This window comes from Pseudophryne corroboree, chromosome 4 (genome assembly GCF_028390025.1).
Source record: "Pseudophryne corroboree isolate aPseCor3 chromosome 4, aPseCor3.hap2, whole genome shotgun sequence".
Lineage (NCBI taxonomy): Eukaryota > Metazoa > Chordata > Amphibia > Anura > Myobatrachidae > Pseudophryne > Pseudophryne corroboree.
The window spans coordinates 834,968,478-834,985,181 of record NC_086447.1 but is presented as its reverse complement, the minus strand read 5'-3'; the positions used below and the strand labels follow the sequence as shown (position 1 = coordinate 834,985,181).

At 45.9% G+C, this 16,704-nt stretch overlaps 1 long non-coding RNA gene across 2 annotated transcripts in view; it reads right to left on the bottom strand.

Moving 5' to 3' along the window:
• Positions 1-271: 271 nt before the first annotated feature.
• The window catches only part of LOC134910479 (uncharacterized), a 48,323-nt gene continuing 31,890 nt past the window's right edge, over positions 272-16,704 (bottom strand). For both annotated transcript variants that reach the window (XR_010176210.1, XR_010176209.1), the window contains exon 2: positions 272-881. This is a non-coding gene — a long non-coding RNA (uncharacterized LOC134910479). The remainder of the gene's footprint in view (positions 882-16,704) is intronic.

Genomic DNA, 16,704 nt, shown 5'->3' with positions numbered 1-16,704 from the left:
CTTATGCGGGGGGGGGGGGGGGGGGCTGACATGCGGGGCAGACTAGCCCATGTCTGTGTAACTGATCGTGGATGTGCTAAATTTAGCTCATCTACAATCAGGTCTGAATTAGGCCCATTGTCCTTGTGGCCCTCACTAAACCTGTCACTTCCTTGCCCAATTTAGAGATTTGTCTGACTTCAGTGTAGTCTTGGGTTACAAAGTTAATATAACAACTGTTCATGGTGGATCTTCTGATCGAAGTGAGAGAGTATTACACGTGACAAGTGGATTGAGACCAACCAACTTTATTAGAAGTAACAAACAAAGTAAATACTCAGCTTTGTCTAGGTAATTAGGTGATACAGGTTAATCATCTTCATAACATAGGGATAGTTTCCAGGGAGCTCCTTCTGTTTTTTGATGCCTGGAACTAATCAATGATGAACAGACACTTTTCTTAAGCCCCAGGTTCTGATACAAAGGTGAGGGCTATTGTATATGGACTCTTTATTTCAACAGGAGTTAAGGAGGTGGCTGCCATATCATGTACTCCTAATTTGCATTGTTATCCAGGTGTGAATGACTTCTGTGTTCCTTCTCAAAGATTTCCCCCTTTAGTAAAACACATTCAAACTAAGTTTACTTCTTTTCACGTCTCAGCCTTCAAAAGTGTTGTCCTTTTCATGACAATTCACTGTTAAAGCACAACCGCATCCGCTCATACCAACAGATATGCCATTTGATTTCAAAAGATTGCAATAACCATCAGTAAGGCCCAAAGCCAGTCCTTGAAGGAAGCAGGTATACCATTGACCTGTAAACTGCCTGCTTCTCCCATGGGCAGTTGTAAGTGGCATGTTCAAGAGTGGGAGCTTCCAACAGTCTTTTCATTCTGGCTCCTAATGGGAAAAACAAACAATATTGTTTATACCTCGGTGTTGATCTAACAGTGTCTAAATACTAACAGTCCAGGTTTTAAGTATATCCATAGCACAGCACAGAAGGTTAAATTAAATTGACTAAGACTAATTAAGTCACCTGTGACCAATCATGGATATAGTGTACTGTTAGGGTGCCTTGAGGGCAGCGTTTGGGAATCTCTGGGTTAGTGTGATGTATTACAGTAGTTATATGAGGTTGATACCAATAATCAATTAAACAGAAACACAATACTGAAATTGGGCTTTTTTTTTTTTTACAAGTATCTGTACTCCTTATCTATTTGCATATGTAGTAAAGTTATTTCCTAGCAGCTGAATAATATGTGCTAACATTGGGGCTGATTCAGACCTGATCGGTGCTGTGCATTTTCGCACAACAGCGATCAGGTCTGAACTGCGTATGTGCCGGTGCGCAGTGCGCCGGAGCAGGCCAGACAGCCAACAGCTGTTGTAGCCCTGCGATCGCCCCTGCCTGATTGACAGGTAGAGGTGGTCTCTCGGGGGCGCAGTCCGGGCATTGCAGGCGTACCCGGATCGTGGAGGGGGTGGACCGCGGCGGCTGCGTGACATCACAGGAGCTGTGCTAGCTGGGAGCTACTCCTACAGTACAAAAGCATTGCCGCTGTGCGATGCTTTTGTACTTGTACGACGGGGCAGGGACTGACATGCGTGGCGGGCTAGCCCTGTGCTGGGCGTCCCCCCACATGTCAGTGTGACTGATCGTAGATGTGCTCAATTTAGCACATCTACGATCAGGTCTGAATTAGCCCCATTATACATTGACTTTTCCGAATGATTATTTTATTTCCTTTTGGTAATTTATTTTTTTATTTTTTAGTAAAAAATTTTATCGAATTTGATGGTACAGAATATCCAAGAGACAGAGTTTAGATGCAATTTGACCATTATGTTACAAGATGAGGAAAGACAAATATGCACATTAGAACAAAATGGAAAAATAAGAGTTCTGTAACTATAAAGCAATTATATAGATTATGTAATATCATTCATTAAACTAAAAAGAATGAAACATTTCCATTGTCTATGTAGTTATTGGTTATCCTAAGTAACATTGGTGGGTTGAACAAGACTTTTCTCATGTTATTTTAGAAGGGTAAAGGAACGAAAAAGGTAAGTAATGGGTTGAGGTTAAGGGAAACTGGGAGATCAGCATAATAGAAGCCAAAGAGCGGAGAAAGGGGAGAACAGGGAAAGGAAAAGAATAGGTTATTGTCCAATAATCTTCATAAAGCAACAATAGGAAAGGTATATTCAATTGGTATCCACTCATTTAGCTGACACGCCTTAAAAGCGACAAAGTAGTATTCTCAAACACCAGCCTGATACTGTCAGAGGTTTCTTTAGGCAAATAGGTGAGGTATATTTTCCATTTAAAATGAAATTTACTAACTCCTTTTTCTATATTATAGGTAGTGGAACGTCTGTCAAAATATAAAATGGTTTTTAATTTCTCCAAAGTAAGAGCTGATTTTGACAACCAATTTGTAGAATCAGTTTTCTGGCTACAGTGGACAGAACAGTCAGGAAGGACAATCCAGTATTGGGTATCCAAATAGTGGGGGACCATTTTATAAAGTCAGGTTCCCAGGAAAAGGTAACCGAATCTTGAGGAGTTGTATAAAATTATGAATATTGTACCAGAAGTTGTTAATCTTGGAGCAATGCCATACATTGTGTACAGAATAGGTAGAATTATTTATTATTTTATTACCGGTTTCTTATATAGCGCCGCATATTCCGTTATGCTTTACAATTAGAACAACAGTTATAGACTAAACTGGGCAAAAACAGACAGATATAGAGGTAGGAAGGCCCTGCTCGCAAGCTTACAATCTCTAGGAGAAGAGAACAAACATTTAGGACAGTGGGCAGATTCGCCCTGTGTGATACGGTTCCACTGAGACTGTGAAATGTATGCTCTGTTCAAAAATGTAATGTGTAGTTATTGCATTTGGGCAGATTTTACCCATTTGAAAACATAAGGAACTTGTTTGAGAACTCAAGAAGGTGACGTATAATCAGGGAAATCTTGCATCCACGAATCCCATACCTTTTTCCAAATCGGCTCTGTATTTGAAGGCAATATGTCTCTATAGTCTATACAGGTACCTTAGTTTCTACTTGATGTTATATACTAATGTAAATAAGGAATTTATGGGAACGGTGGTGGCCAGATGTAATAATGAGTCATAAGAACCATGTGAAACCTTAATATAGTGACATACCTGTAGATATAAAAAGAAGTGTGAGTTAGGGAGTGAGTATAATTCTCTAACTTCTCGAAATGAGTATAGCTTGCCTCCTTGTTTAAAAATGTTTTGGATAGCAACAATCCTCTTCTGTTTCCATGTAGTAGTGGGTAATTGTTAGTGAGGGCTCAAAGTCAGGGTAACCCCATAGAGGTATTCATTTCGATCTACAAGGAACAGATGCCAAACGTTTTTGGATTACAGTCCATGCTCTATATGTATCCCAAAAACATATTTTCCGTCTTATCCCCACTGGCAATTTACAAGGTGGTATGTAAAGTAACGCAGCCGGAGCAAAAGGCACAAACAGCGCTTCCTCAAGTACTAGATTAGATGGATTTAAGCACTAGTTAGAAGAAAAAGATCTGAAGGCAGCAGCATATGAATAAGTGTGAATATCAGGGACACCCAAGACCACTTTATCCTTTGGTAAAATTGGACAATGGCCCTCATTCCGAGTTGATCGGTCGCAAGGCGAATTTAGCAGAGTTACACACGCTAAGCCGCCGCCTACTGGGAGTGAATCTTAGCTTCTTAAAATTGCGACCGATGTATTCGCAATATTGCGATTACTAACTACTTAGCAGTTTCAGAGTAGCTTCAGACTTACTCTGCCTGTGCGATCATTTCAGTGCTTGTCGTTCCTGGTTGACGTCACAAACACACCCAGCGTTCGCCCAGGCACTCCCACCGTTTCCCCGGCCACTCCTGCGTTTTTTCCGGAAACGGTAGCGTTTTCAGCCACACGCCCCTGAAACGCCGTGTTTCCGCCCAGTAACACCCATTTCCTGTCAATCACATTACGATCGCCGGAGCGAAGAAAAAGCCGTGAGTAAAATTACTTTCTTCATAGTAAAGTTACTTGGCGCAGTCGCAGTGCGAACATTGCGCATGCGTACTAAGCGGATTTTCACTGCGATGCGATGAAAAATACCGAGCGAACAACTCGGAATGAGGGCCAATGTCTCGCTATTCTAGGAGTTTTACACCACCACAAACAACGTTGGAAAGCAGAAGTGCATTTGGAAGAGTCAAATTTCGATAGAAAGATGGGTAACATTTGAGGCGGGATGTAATGGAGTGTGAGGTTTTTTTTGTGGGACAAACCTGTTCATTCTCGAACAATAGAAGATGCGGGTTTGTCCCAAAACTCACCCATATTACATTGGGGGTGATTCCTAGTTGTTCGCTCGCTAGCTGCTTTTAGCAGCATTGCACACGCTAAGCCACCGCCCTCTGGGAGTGTATCTTAGCATAGCAGAATTGCGAACGAAAGATTAGCAGAATTGCGAAAAGAAATTTCTTAGCAGTTTCTGAGTAGCTCGAGACTTACTCACAAATAGCGATCAGTTCAGTCAGTTTCGTTCCTGGTTTGATGTCACACACACGCCCAGCGTTCGGCCAGCAACTCCCCCGTTTCTCCAGACACTCCCGCGTTTTTCCCTGACATGCCTGCGTTTTTCCGCACACTCCCAGAAAACGTCCAGTTTCCGCCCAGAAACACCCACTTCCTGTCAATCACACTACAATCACTTCAACGATGAAAAATCTTTGTTCGAGCGTGAGTAAATCTACTAAGTTTTGAGTTAAAATACTAACCGCATGCGCACTGCGAACCATGCGCATGTGCATTTTTGCCTTAATCGCTCCGTTGCGAAAATCAGCAACGAGCAAACAACTCGGAATGACCCCCATTGTGCGATGGAGGGGGAGTTTTCTAGAATGAAAACTTGCACAATGTAATGTGCGTTTTATTACATTGTGCGAATTTGAAGGAAGCATGCACAGATTTGTGAGATACATGTATTCTTCTGTCTGTAAAAGTGTTTAAATGATAAAAAAAAAAGACGTGCAGGTCCCCCCCAAAAGCATAACCAGCCCCGGGCTCTTTGAGACGGTCTTGGTTGCTTAAAGATGGGGAAAAATTGTGTAGGGGTTCCCCCTATTTTAATAATCAGTACCAAGCTCTTGGACTGGTCCTGGTTCCAAAAATATGGGGAAAAAAGGATATAGGGGTTCCCGGTATTATTTAAACCAGCACCGGGCTCCACTAGTCAAGGAGATAATGCCACACCCGGTGGACACATTTATATAGATCCCTGTGGCCGTGGCATTACCCCCTGAACTAGTTACCCCTGGCCGTGGTTCCCTGGGGGAGTGGGAACTCCCCAATAAAGGGGTCCCCCCTCTATGCACCTAAGGTCCAGGGATGAAGCCTGGGGCTGTGCCCGCTATCCGTGGGCTGTGGACGGGGGGCTGATAGCCATTAACTGTAAACATTTGAATAAATATTGCCTTTTACCTGTGGAATTACAGGTCCCAGCAAGCCTCCTCTGCATGCTGGTACTTGGGGAACCATAAGTAATAGCATGCGGGGCATTAAAGGGCCTGCTGGTACCTGTAGTTCCACCTGTAATAGAAATATTCCAATAAAGACATGACACAAACACCGTACATAGTAAAACTTTAATACATTATACTTGCACACTGAAACTCACATATACTTACCTACATCCCACGCAGCCATTCATGTCCACTTGTCCAGTAGAAATCATAGGGTACCTGTAAAAAAATGCATATATACTCACCCATTTCCAGTGTAGATCGGTCCTCTTCAGTCCTGACGTAAGGGGATACATGTGTACACACGAATTTACCCTATCCCGAATGCCAGGTCCCCTTGTGATCTTTTTATTAAAGACACTGGTGCTACCTATAATGTTGCTGGTAGGACGGTGAGTATAAATGAATACCTACACAACAAAAAAAGTATATTTATCTGCCTGTTTGTGATAAACAAATTTAAATGGCTCAGTGATTTATAGAGCCTAAAATATCAGAATAGCAGATAATATTATTAACTTCATATAGGTAGTAATACTTGTAACATGGGGGGTAATTCCAAGTTGATCGCAGCAGGAAATTTTTTAGCAGTTGGGCAAAACCATGTGCACTGCAGGTGTGGCAGATATAACATTTGCAGAGAGAGTTAGATTTGGGTGGGTTATTTTATTTCTGTGCAGGGTAAATACTGGCTGCTTTATTTTTACACTGCAAATTAGATTGCAGATTGAACACACCACACCCAACTCTAACTCTCTCTGCACATGTTATATCTGCCTCCCCTGCAGTGCACATGGTTTTGCCCAATTGCTAACAGAATTCCTGCTGCGATCAACTTGGAATTACCCCCATTAATGTAAGTTATTATAAGTAGCCCTCATTTTTGTGTCATTTTTTAAATAATATAATAATAGCATATTGCGGCATTGTGTAACATACACTTCACTATGGTGAGTCATCACATTGAATATAATTTTTAAAGTATAATGAATTCTTGATAGGAATAATCACTTTATTGTGTTTTACAATATTAGTGCAGCATGCTATAGCATGCGTGTTATATGCTTGTAACTGGCGGCGGGTGTCCCCGCTGTGTGTGGCCGTGATATTCGGATCTTCCACACACCGCTCGGTTCTCCGTAAATTACTACCGCTGCTATCTTAAAAAAGACTGCAGCGGAGTGCTAAAACAATTAACAGTGGGATGATCTTAGTTGATACACGTGTTCGAATAACCGCTCAGTGATATAACAATCACCACCACCGCTTTCTTGAAAAAGATTGCAGCGGGATGCTGTAAAGTAACAGTGGGATATATTAATCAATGAAAATTGATAGACATGACACCCTGTCCACCAATGCGCATTTCGCTCCGGTGTCGGGCTTCGTCAGGGCAGTAAATGTATGCAATGGTGTCATCAAAAAACCAGAGGCTCTATGTACCTTGATCCATCACAGCCAGACTTCTGACACCACGTAAAGTGGTCTGTGTACAAATCACCACTGGATTCTGGAAAGCTGCAAACGTGTGTCTTTTCTACCTGCAAGTCATACTGAACAATGGCTGCAGAAGCACTTCCTGATAAAAAAAAAAACTTCCTGAATAACAAACACTTCCTGTATGACGTTTGGATAGCAGTAATACAATCCACATACAGCATACATCTACAGTATACCCACTGTACAATAATAAATAAGCAGCGGTGCCCTCTGTGAATAATAAATAGTGCTGCCCCTTTTATAAGGCAATGGTTATATGGGGGTTTTTTTTATGACACTTCCTGAATCCAAATTTTCAGGATTTCATTATCATACCTCTTAACTGTCCCGATATTGGCGGGACAGCCCTGTTTTTTACGGTCCGTCCCGCTGTCTCACCCGCGGGTCGCAGTGTCCCGCTGTGTGTGTGTGTGGGGGGGGGGGCAGTTGGGAGTTTCCCCCCTGCCACTCGCTGCTCTGAGTAGAGCAGCGGTGAATAGATGATGTGCGCATGCGCTCAGGGGCCCTCATTCCGAGTTGTTCGCTCGCTAGCTGCTTTTAGCAGCTTTGCACACGCTAAGCCGCCGCCTACTGGGAGTGAATCTTAGCTTATCAAAATTGCGAACGAAAGATTAGCAGAATTGCGAATAGACACTTCTTAGCAGTTTCTGAGTAGCTCCACACTTACTCGGCATCTGCGATCAGTTCAGTCAGTTTCGTTCCTGGTTTGACGTCACAAACACACCCAGCGTTCGCCCAGACACTCCTCCGTTTCTCCAGCCACTCCCGCGTTTTTCCCAGAAACGCCAGCGTTTTTTCACACACACCCATAAAACGGCCAGTTTCCGCCCAGAAACACCCACTTCCTGTCAATCACATTACGATCACCAGAACGAAGAAAAAACCTCGTAATGCCGTGAGTAAAATACATAACTGCATAGCAAATTTACTTGGCGCAGTCGCACTGCGGACATTGCGCATGCGCATTAGCGACTAATCGCTCCCTTGCGAGAAAAAAATAACGAGCGAACAACTCGGAATGACCCCCAGTGTCTGTTCACGGCAGAGAGGGACAGGGGGCATGACCAGCAGCTCTCTGAGCGAGGCCACGCTCCGCGAGGCCACGGCCCCTTTCTAATAGGCTATGCCCCCTAATTTCGGGCACAATTTCGGGCACGAACCTTCGGCGCACGCTACTGTCCCTCCCTTGCCCGGACCAAAGTTGGGAGGTATGCATTATATTGAAGAGGTCAGGCTTCATAATAACAAGCAGATAAATCACTAATATCATTATTCAAGTCAAAATATGGTTGAATAAAATGTATTTTTCATATATGTTGTTATATCAGCTGTTTCCCTTTAATGTGCATTGATCACAATGGTGTGCCACTTGTTTCCCAGTTGTAGTGTACTCTGATACTGTTTACTGCACATTTATGTGATGTTTGGCTGTCCGGATCTCAAGGTCGAGGAAGCACATGACTCATAATTTGTCAAAAACTAGACCAATATTCTTACTGCTGTGCTATTCCCCAGCCGCTGCAGGAGAGAGATCTGCATCATGTAAGATTGCTTTTCTAGAACTTTTCCCTATCTCAGCATTGATGCTCTGCACTGAGAAACATTACAGGACTTTTTTTATTGCTCATCATCCATTTACTCATCTGCATAGTCTACACAGCATATACTTTCCCTATTATATTTCTGTGAGATACAAAACGCATTCAGAAACTTGCTACTGATATTGTCCATGGTTATCTATCAACAAGCCCAGATTAGCCATTAGATAACATATGTAAGTATTTACAGTGCACTTGCACTTGAAAACTGTCTCAGAATGTTATAGCCCAGCATTTGGGGTATTGTACAACAGGGAACAGTCTGCAAAAGTGCACTTCACAGCACTATGCCAGGGGGCATTGTAAGATCTTGGAGGGATGGGGTTTTGGTGTTAGTGTGCAGTACTGCTAACTAAGCAGCAGGCCCTCCCACATCTGGTCCCAGAGGGTGGGGACCGTGCACCACATTCTCCTAATCCTGGCCCACTCCCCTGCTGTTTACATGGACTAATTATAATCATGGTCCCACCCCAACTGCTTAAACCATGATTTGCTGCATTTTATAATGGGGGCGGTAGGATAATGCAGTTCAATGCAAATCGCATCATCCAGGGAGCCCTGTGACCCCTGGCAGAGAAAGCTGTGCAGGGATCCGGCAGTGTGCTCAGCTCTGTGTGTCCGATGGACACATAAGCTGATCACTTGTACAAAGAAAAAAAAAGTTTAAAAAAAATTCAAAAAACATACTTACCAGCCCAGGAGCTGGTGATCGGTGCTCTGGTGCGGGCTGCCAGGCACCGGGTCCTCCATGTGCTGCGCTGTAACCCCCGGTTCAGTTAAGTGACACTGCAAAGCGGCAGCTCACTCTACAGCAACGGGAATCACAGCAGCGCACAGGATCCAGCGCCTGGCAGCCCAGCAGGTCCAGCGATGACCGGCTCCCTGGACTGGCGAATACATTTATCATGCGGGGGGGTCCGCAGCGTGGGGGGTAGTTGCAATGGGGGGATCTAACCTGTGGCGGTATGGGCGATGCCGGCGCATGCGCAGCAGGACATTGGGGTATTTTTGCTGCGGACAGGCATCACAGGGACAAAGCTTACTTGCAAGCTTACCTCCGGCTCCCCGCGGTGACTCCTACTTTAAAAAAGCTACCGGCGCCGCATCCTGCTGCCACACGTCCTGTCCGATCCTGGTTGGCTCTTTGCTCTTCAGGGATGCGTTACTGGGAGGAGGCGTGGCGATGCTGGAACATCCTCGCCTCCTCCCAGTAATGCATCAGTGGTGAAGAACCAGCTGGTACAGGACAGGGGGCAGCACACTGCGGCGCTGGCGGCAGACTTTTTTCTCAGTGTGGATCCGGAGGTAAGTACTCCCTCTCCCCAGCGCCTATGCCTCCTTTATGTTTGGAGGGAGGGCATGCTGACCCCTTGCCCCTCCCACCCCCCGTTCCGACGCCACTGCCTACGTGCAATGTAATCAATCACAGCAGGGCGGATTCGGGTGATTTTATCACTTCACATCTGCATCTTTGGATGCGGATGATGATAAATAGGTCCTTATGTCTTTTGGGAGGCCAGGAAAGCTCCTCCAAATTCCAAAGACCTTTTGGGAGAGATGGCAAGTATGATGTGCAGAAGAGAGCAATATCTCTGGCATAGTGCTGAACCATCTTTACCAGTATATCTCCGGAAAGATGGTGCAGTCAGATGGGCTTAAGAGGGAAAGAGTCGCACATACAGCGACAATGGTCGGTCCTGGGTGAAGGGTATATATTCTGTGCAAAGCCGGCCTTAGGCATAGGCAAACTAGACAAATGCCTAGGGCATTTGGTATGCTTAGGGGCACCAGCAGCTTCTGCTGATTAAAATGATATGTGGCATGCCTATATTCTGTGTGTATTCCTGGAAATCACTGTAATGTAGCATTTCGTATACAGATACAGCCGCAGTCGCACACAGAATATAGGCACGCTGCATATCATTTTAATCAGCAGAAGCTGCTTGTGCATCCTAGCCACATAGTAATGCAAATAAGATGCATTTTCATAAACAAAAGGCGCCCGACGTTAGTAGACCTGCCAGCTGACTCATGCCAGCAGAGCCGGCCCTAACCAATATGATGCCCTTGGCAAGATTTTAGCTGGTGCCCCCTAGCACCACCGCTGGTTCTGCCTCTGACCTTGCACCTCTTTCCCAGAACCATCACCCCTCACCCATAGCAGTCCTTGTACCCCCTATATTTTAAATAGGAACAGTTCGCACATTTGACGCACAGCCCAAAAAGGGGCATCTTCTTGCTGGGAAGGGGCATGGCCACACAATAGTAACCCCAATTCCAATTACGTCACACAGTACTGCAACTTTATTCACATTTTATCTTGCGATAGTGTTCATAATTCATATTACATTCCACAGTAGTATCACTTTACCTTATAAACGTTACTCCTCACCGTAGAGCCCCTTATTCACATTACATCACACTGAATTGCTCCTTATTCACATTACACCACACCTTATTGCTCTTTATTCACATTAGACGACACAGTAGTGCCCTTTCTAATTCCACACAGTAATGCACCTTACACATATGAGACACTTTAATGTCCTCTTAAACATAATGCACCTTACACATTATGACAACCTTTATTAATGCCCTTTTACACATAATGTCCCTTACACATATGCGGCACATTATTCATGCCCTTATACACATAATGACACACATAGTGCCCCCTACACATTTGCTGCACATTATTAGTGCCCCTATACACATAATGACACACATACAGTAGTACCCTGCTACACATATGCCGCACATTATTAATGCCCTTATACACATAATGACACACATAGTGGCCCTTTACACATATGTTGCACATTATTAATGCATTTTTACATGACACACATAATGCTCCTTACACATATTCCGAACACTACTGCACAACCAACCCACTCATATGCACACAGCACTCACACTTCCACTAACACTGTGACCTCTGCCTCTGCTTGGATACAGATGTGTCCTCACAAATCTTGCATCAATGCTAATGTCGGGCACCTTTTTTTTAATGAAAATGCATCTTATTTGCATTGCTATGTGGCTAGGATGCACAAGCAGCTTCTGCTGATTAAAATGATATGCAGCATGCCTATATACTGTGTGAGACTGTGGCTGTATCTTCATATGAAATGTTAAATACAGAATATAGGCATGCCGCATATCATTTTAATCAGCAGAAGCTGATGATGCCCCTAGCCAATTGCCTAGTTTGCCTATGCCTATGACCGGCTCTGCATGCCAGGCATCTCTTGCAGAACTAGCGGCGGTGCTAGGGGGCACCAGCCAAAATCTTGCCTAGGGCATCATATTGGTTAGGGCCGGCTCTGACTCTGTGCTGCACAAACATAGTAGTGTTGGCTCTTTGGTAGGAAGTGTTCTGTAGATTTACAATGGGATATGTACTGTATTTGAGCTAGCTTAGTAATATTTTATGAAGGGGATAGATACCACATACTGGGTAAAAGAGCAATAATTTGTTATATATCTGATTAGTGGTGAGATGTACTGTCCTAAGCATTGGGGGTACAGCATATTTACTAAAAGTCGATTTAGGTTGCTTTTTGGTCGATGTGTAGTCGATTTTTGAATGATTTTGTGTTTCAGGATCTAAATCTCACATTTACTAACAGATGATTTTTGACAACCTTTTAGAAAAAAATATGTAAAAAATCATGTTAGTAAATATGGAATTTAGACCCTGAAATACAAAATCGACCAAACATCGGCCCAGATCAACGTTTAGTAAATATACCCCTAACTCCCACATTTACTAACAGATCATTTTTGACATATTCTTTAAAAAGGTTGTCAAAAATCATCTGTTAGTAACTTTGTGATTTTAGACCCTGAAACACAAAATTAATCAAACATTGACAAAAAATCAATAAAAATCGACCCAAATCGACTTACAGTAAATATACCCCTTGGAGAGAGATAAAGTGTAGTAAGATAAAGTACCAGCCAATCAGCTCCTAGCTGTCATGTTACAGGGTGTGTTTGAAAGATGACAGTTAAGAGTTGATTGATTGGTAGTTTATCTCTCTCCACGTTATCAAACTTTAGTACAATTGCCCCTGATTCTCTGTAACATGATTTATTTGTGAATTGAGTTTACAAGAATAGTTGGGAAGTTAGAGATATTAGATAGGGTGGTCTTCAGTATGCCGACTGACGGGATCCCGGCGCACAGTATACCGGCGCCGGGATCCCGACAGCCGGCATACCGACACTTATTCTCCCTCGTGGGGGTCCATGACCCCCCTGGAGGGAGAATAAAATAGCGTGACGCGCGTAGTGCGCCACCGAGCCCGCAAGGGGTTCATTTGCGCTCGCCAAACTGTCGGTAAGCCGGCGGTCGGCCTCCCGGCGCCGGTATGCTGGTCACCGGGAGCCCGACCGCCGGCATACCATAGTGAACCCATTAGATAGGCATGAGCATATATCCTTAGCTGTGTCTAGACAAAATGTTTGTGTTTTCTATAGCTATATTGTCAAATTAATATGTACATTACAAATAGATGGAGTATTGGTATGAATGGAACATATTCCTGCACATTGAATGAAACAATATATTAATGCTGTAATATTCAGTTCTGTTACAGTGCATGCGCTGCCATTAGGTCATAGAAGGGAGGGTAGAGTTATGGAGATTCCTGGGCAGGGATCAGAAAATTCCCCTCCAGCAATGCTTTCCTCATAGGAACAAAATGGCTAACAACATTTTCAAATAGCATTATCTGTTGGGGCCAAGCTCGGAAAGCTGAGCTTTATGGAATTTGGTAAATTGACCACAGTCACCACTGAGAATAATGCTTCCCAGAGATCCTAGTGTTGTCTGTTGCTCAGCCTGGTGTCCAAAGCATGTTTACTGTAAAGCCAATGGTTTTCGTCTTGTCTGCTGCCAGGCATATTTCTTGTGTTCAGCTAAGTAATGGGGAAGACCGTAATCACTTCCCCATTACTTAGCTGAACACAAGAAATATGCCTGGCAGCAGACAAGATGAAAACCATTGGCTTGACAGTGGACACCAGAATGAGCAGATGCAACCTTGCACCTGGAAATCATAGACAGACAGAACCTAGCGCCTAGAGTTGTGGATAGACAGACCCTCACGCCCAAACATGTGGGAAATAAAACATTGTGGTCTCCTAGCAAAGCAGAGATCACCCCCAATAGACACTTCTTGTAAGCTGGGCACCTTTTGGACCTCTGACACAACAGACACACCTTGGACCTCTGGCAAGGTACGCACCTCTCAAACTTCTGACAAGGTGACAGACAAAACTCGGACCTCTGGCAAGGTTCCAAACACCTCTTGAAGCACTGTCAATCAGATCAGAAGTGCAGGCAGACAGACAGACACACTCATGCCTGTTGGCTTGGTAAGACAAAACCTTGTGCTCAGAGGCTTGGGCAGATGGAACCTCATGCCGGGAGGTAAGGACATATGGGACCTCATGCCTAGAGTCAAGGGCAGATGGGACCTCATGCCTGGAGGCAAGAGCAAATGGAACATCATGTCCTAAGTCAAGAGCACTTGGTATGGTGTCTGGTTGGGTGGTACTCAGGTTGGCCACTGGCTGGGCAGCACTCAGAGACAGCTTGGGTTGTGCAGCACTGTGAAGCAAATCGGGCACAGCAGCAGGCTGGGAAGATATCACCCTCTCACAAACTTGCAGACATGAGTCCCTGACTGAGATTAAACAACAGAAGTCCCTTGCTGAGACACGCAGATGAGAATCGCTCCTGAGACTATGGACTGTTGTGGCATGTGAGTACCCTCCTGAAGCTGTGATCTCCAAACCCCCATCTGGGGCAGTAGCACCTGAGTCGCATCCTGAGGCTGTGGACTAGGAACCCCCCTCATTGGGCTTTTTCACTAGAGGTCCTTCCTTGGGCTGTTACTAGAGTCTCCTTCTGGGGTTGTGACACTGGATACCCCTCCTGGGAATATGGCACTAGAGATCCCACCCAGGGAAGTGGCTCTAGAGAACCCTCCTGAGGATGTGGCACTATGAAGCAATTTAGGCTGGGCAGCACTGTGAGGCAACTCAGGCTGGGCAGCAGACTCAGAAACTTCTCCAAGGACAAAAGACTCCTTTGGTGGATGGCAGATTCAGGGCCCCCTACTGGGGCTGCAGACCTAGAACCCCCTCCTGGATTGGCAAACTCAGAACCCTCTCCTGGGGTGGCAGACCTACCTTCCAACAGTCCCAGAACTGTAACAGACATTTTCAGGCAGAATTCTGACCAGAAATCAGGAGCAGAGGCGTAACTAGGGTTTTTGGAGCCCAGGGGAAAATGTGAAATGGCGCCTCCCCCCCCCCCCCCCCCCCCCAAGGGGGAAAAAAACATAGCAAAAGAAGCATGTGCACGCGCCAAAGGCGCGCGGTGAAAAAAAATGGGTGTGGCCACACTCCAGAAGGGGTGTGACCACGCTCCAGAAGGGGTGTGGCCACTGAAAATGGCCCACAGTGCCGGATACATGCCCCACAGTGCCAGTTTCATTGCCCCACAGTGCCGGATACATGCCCCACAGTGCCAATTGCATTGCCCCCCAGTGCTAGATACAATGCCCCACAGTGCCAGATACATGCCCCACAGTGCCAGATACAATGCCCCACAGTGCCAGTTACATTGCCCCACAGTGCCAGATACATGCCCCACAGTGCCAGTTACATTGTCCCACAGTGCCAGATACAATGCCCCACAGTGCCGGATACATGCCCCACAGTGCCAGTTACATTGCCCCACAGTGCCAGATACAATGCCCCACAGTGCCAGATACAATGCCCCACAGTGCCAGATACAATGCCCCACAGTGCCGGATACATGCCCCACAGTGCCAGTTACATTGCGCCACAGTGCCAGATACATGCCCCACAGTGCCAGTTACATTGTCCCACAGTGCCAGATACAATGCCCCACAGTGCCAGATACATGCCCCACAGTGCCAGTTACATTGTCCCACAGTGCCAGATACAATGCCCCACTGTGCCAGTTACATACCTCACTGTGCCAGATACATGCCCCACACTGTGCCTGATACATGCCCCACTGTGCCAGCTACATGCCCCACTGTGCCAGTTACATGCCCCTCTGTGCTCTCCCCCCCCCCCCCGGTCACTTACCGAGTCACCGGCGTGTTCTATGTGAGCGGAGGAGAGCGCCTCTTCTTCCCCTCACCGCTCCAGGACAGGTCTCCGGCGGCTGTGTGGCGCCGGTTCACTAGCCAATCAGAGCTCGCGGACCGGCAGCCAATCAGGAGCCGGTCCGCAAGCTGTGATTGGCTAACGCCGCCAGAGGCCGGACACAGCAGCGCTGCTGGCAGCGCTGCTATGGCTTTCAGCGGCGGTGAGGGGAGGGAGAGACGGTGCGCTCTCCTCCCCTCACATTTCGGCTTTCGGCGTGATGGGGGCAAGTGGGGCATGATGCCCTGGCCGCCGGCGGCGCCCCCCTCTCCTGGGCCTGCCAAGGCGCCCTGGGCACGTGCCCCACTCGCCCTACCCTAGATACGCCTCTGATCAGGAGACTGTGCTAAAAGAACTCGCAGAAGCATTTTGTTCTGACGCAAAACAATGAAGCACTTCTGGAAGTTCTGCAATGAAAAGATGTTTGTGGGAAGCCAGAGTAAATGACAGCATTCCCTGTTTTACTGGGCTGGATAATTTTGTTATGAACCCCATAGAAGCAGCTTAACCACTAGTCAAAGAATATAGTAATACAATGGCAGGGAAGTACAGGTATACTCAGTGGCAGTACCGCGGTTGGTAACACATTATGCAGCCAGACCCCCTTACGCTCGCATATGGCATGCCTGCTGAAAAGAGGGTGTGGCTTCTTGGACAGGGGCATGGTCTGGCAGAAGCCAGGCTGACATCACTAAAGGGGGCATAGCCGTGCAGGAAACCCCCGATTACTTAATTCTGGGGGGGGGGGGGGGGCTGCCCCGGAAACTCTTCCGGCACTGCTGGCTTCTACTCAGTGACAGGAGCCGAGTGCTGCAGGATAATGTCACACTGCAGCACCCTTCCCCTTTCATTGTGGTGGAGTCAGCATTTTAGTGA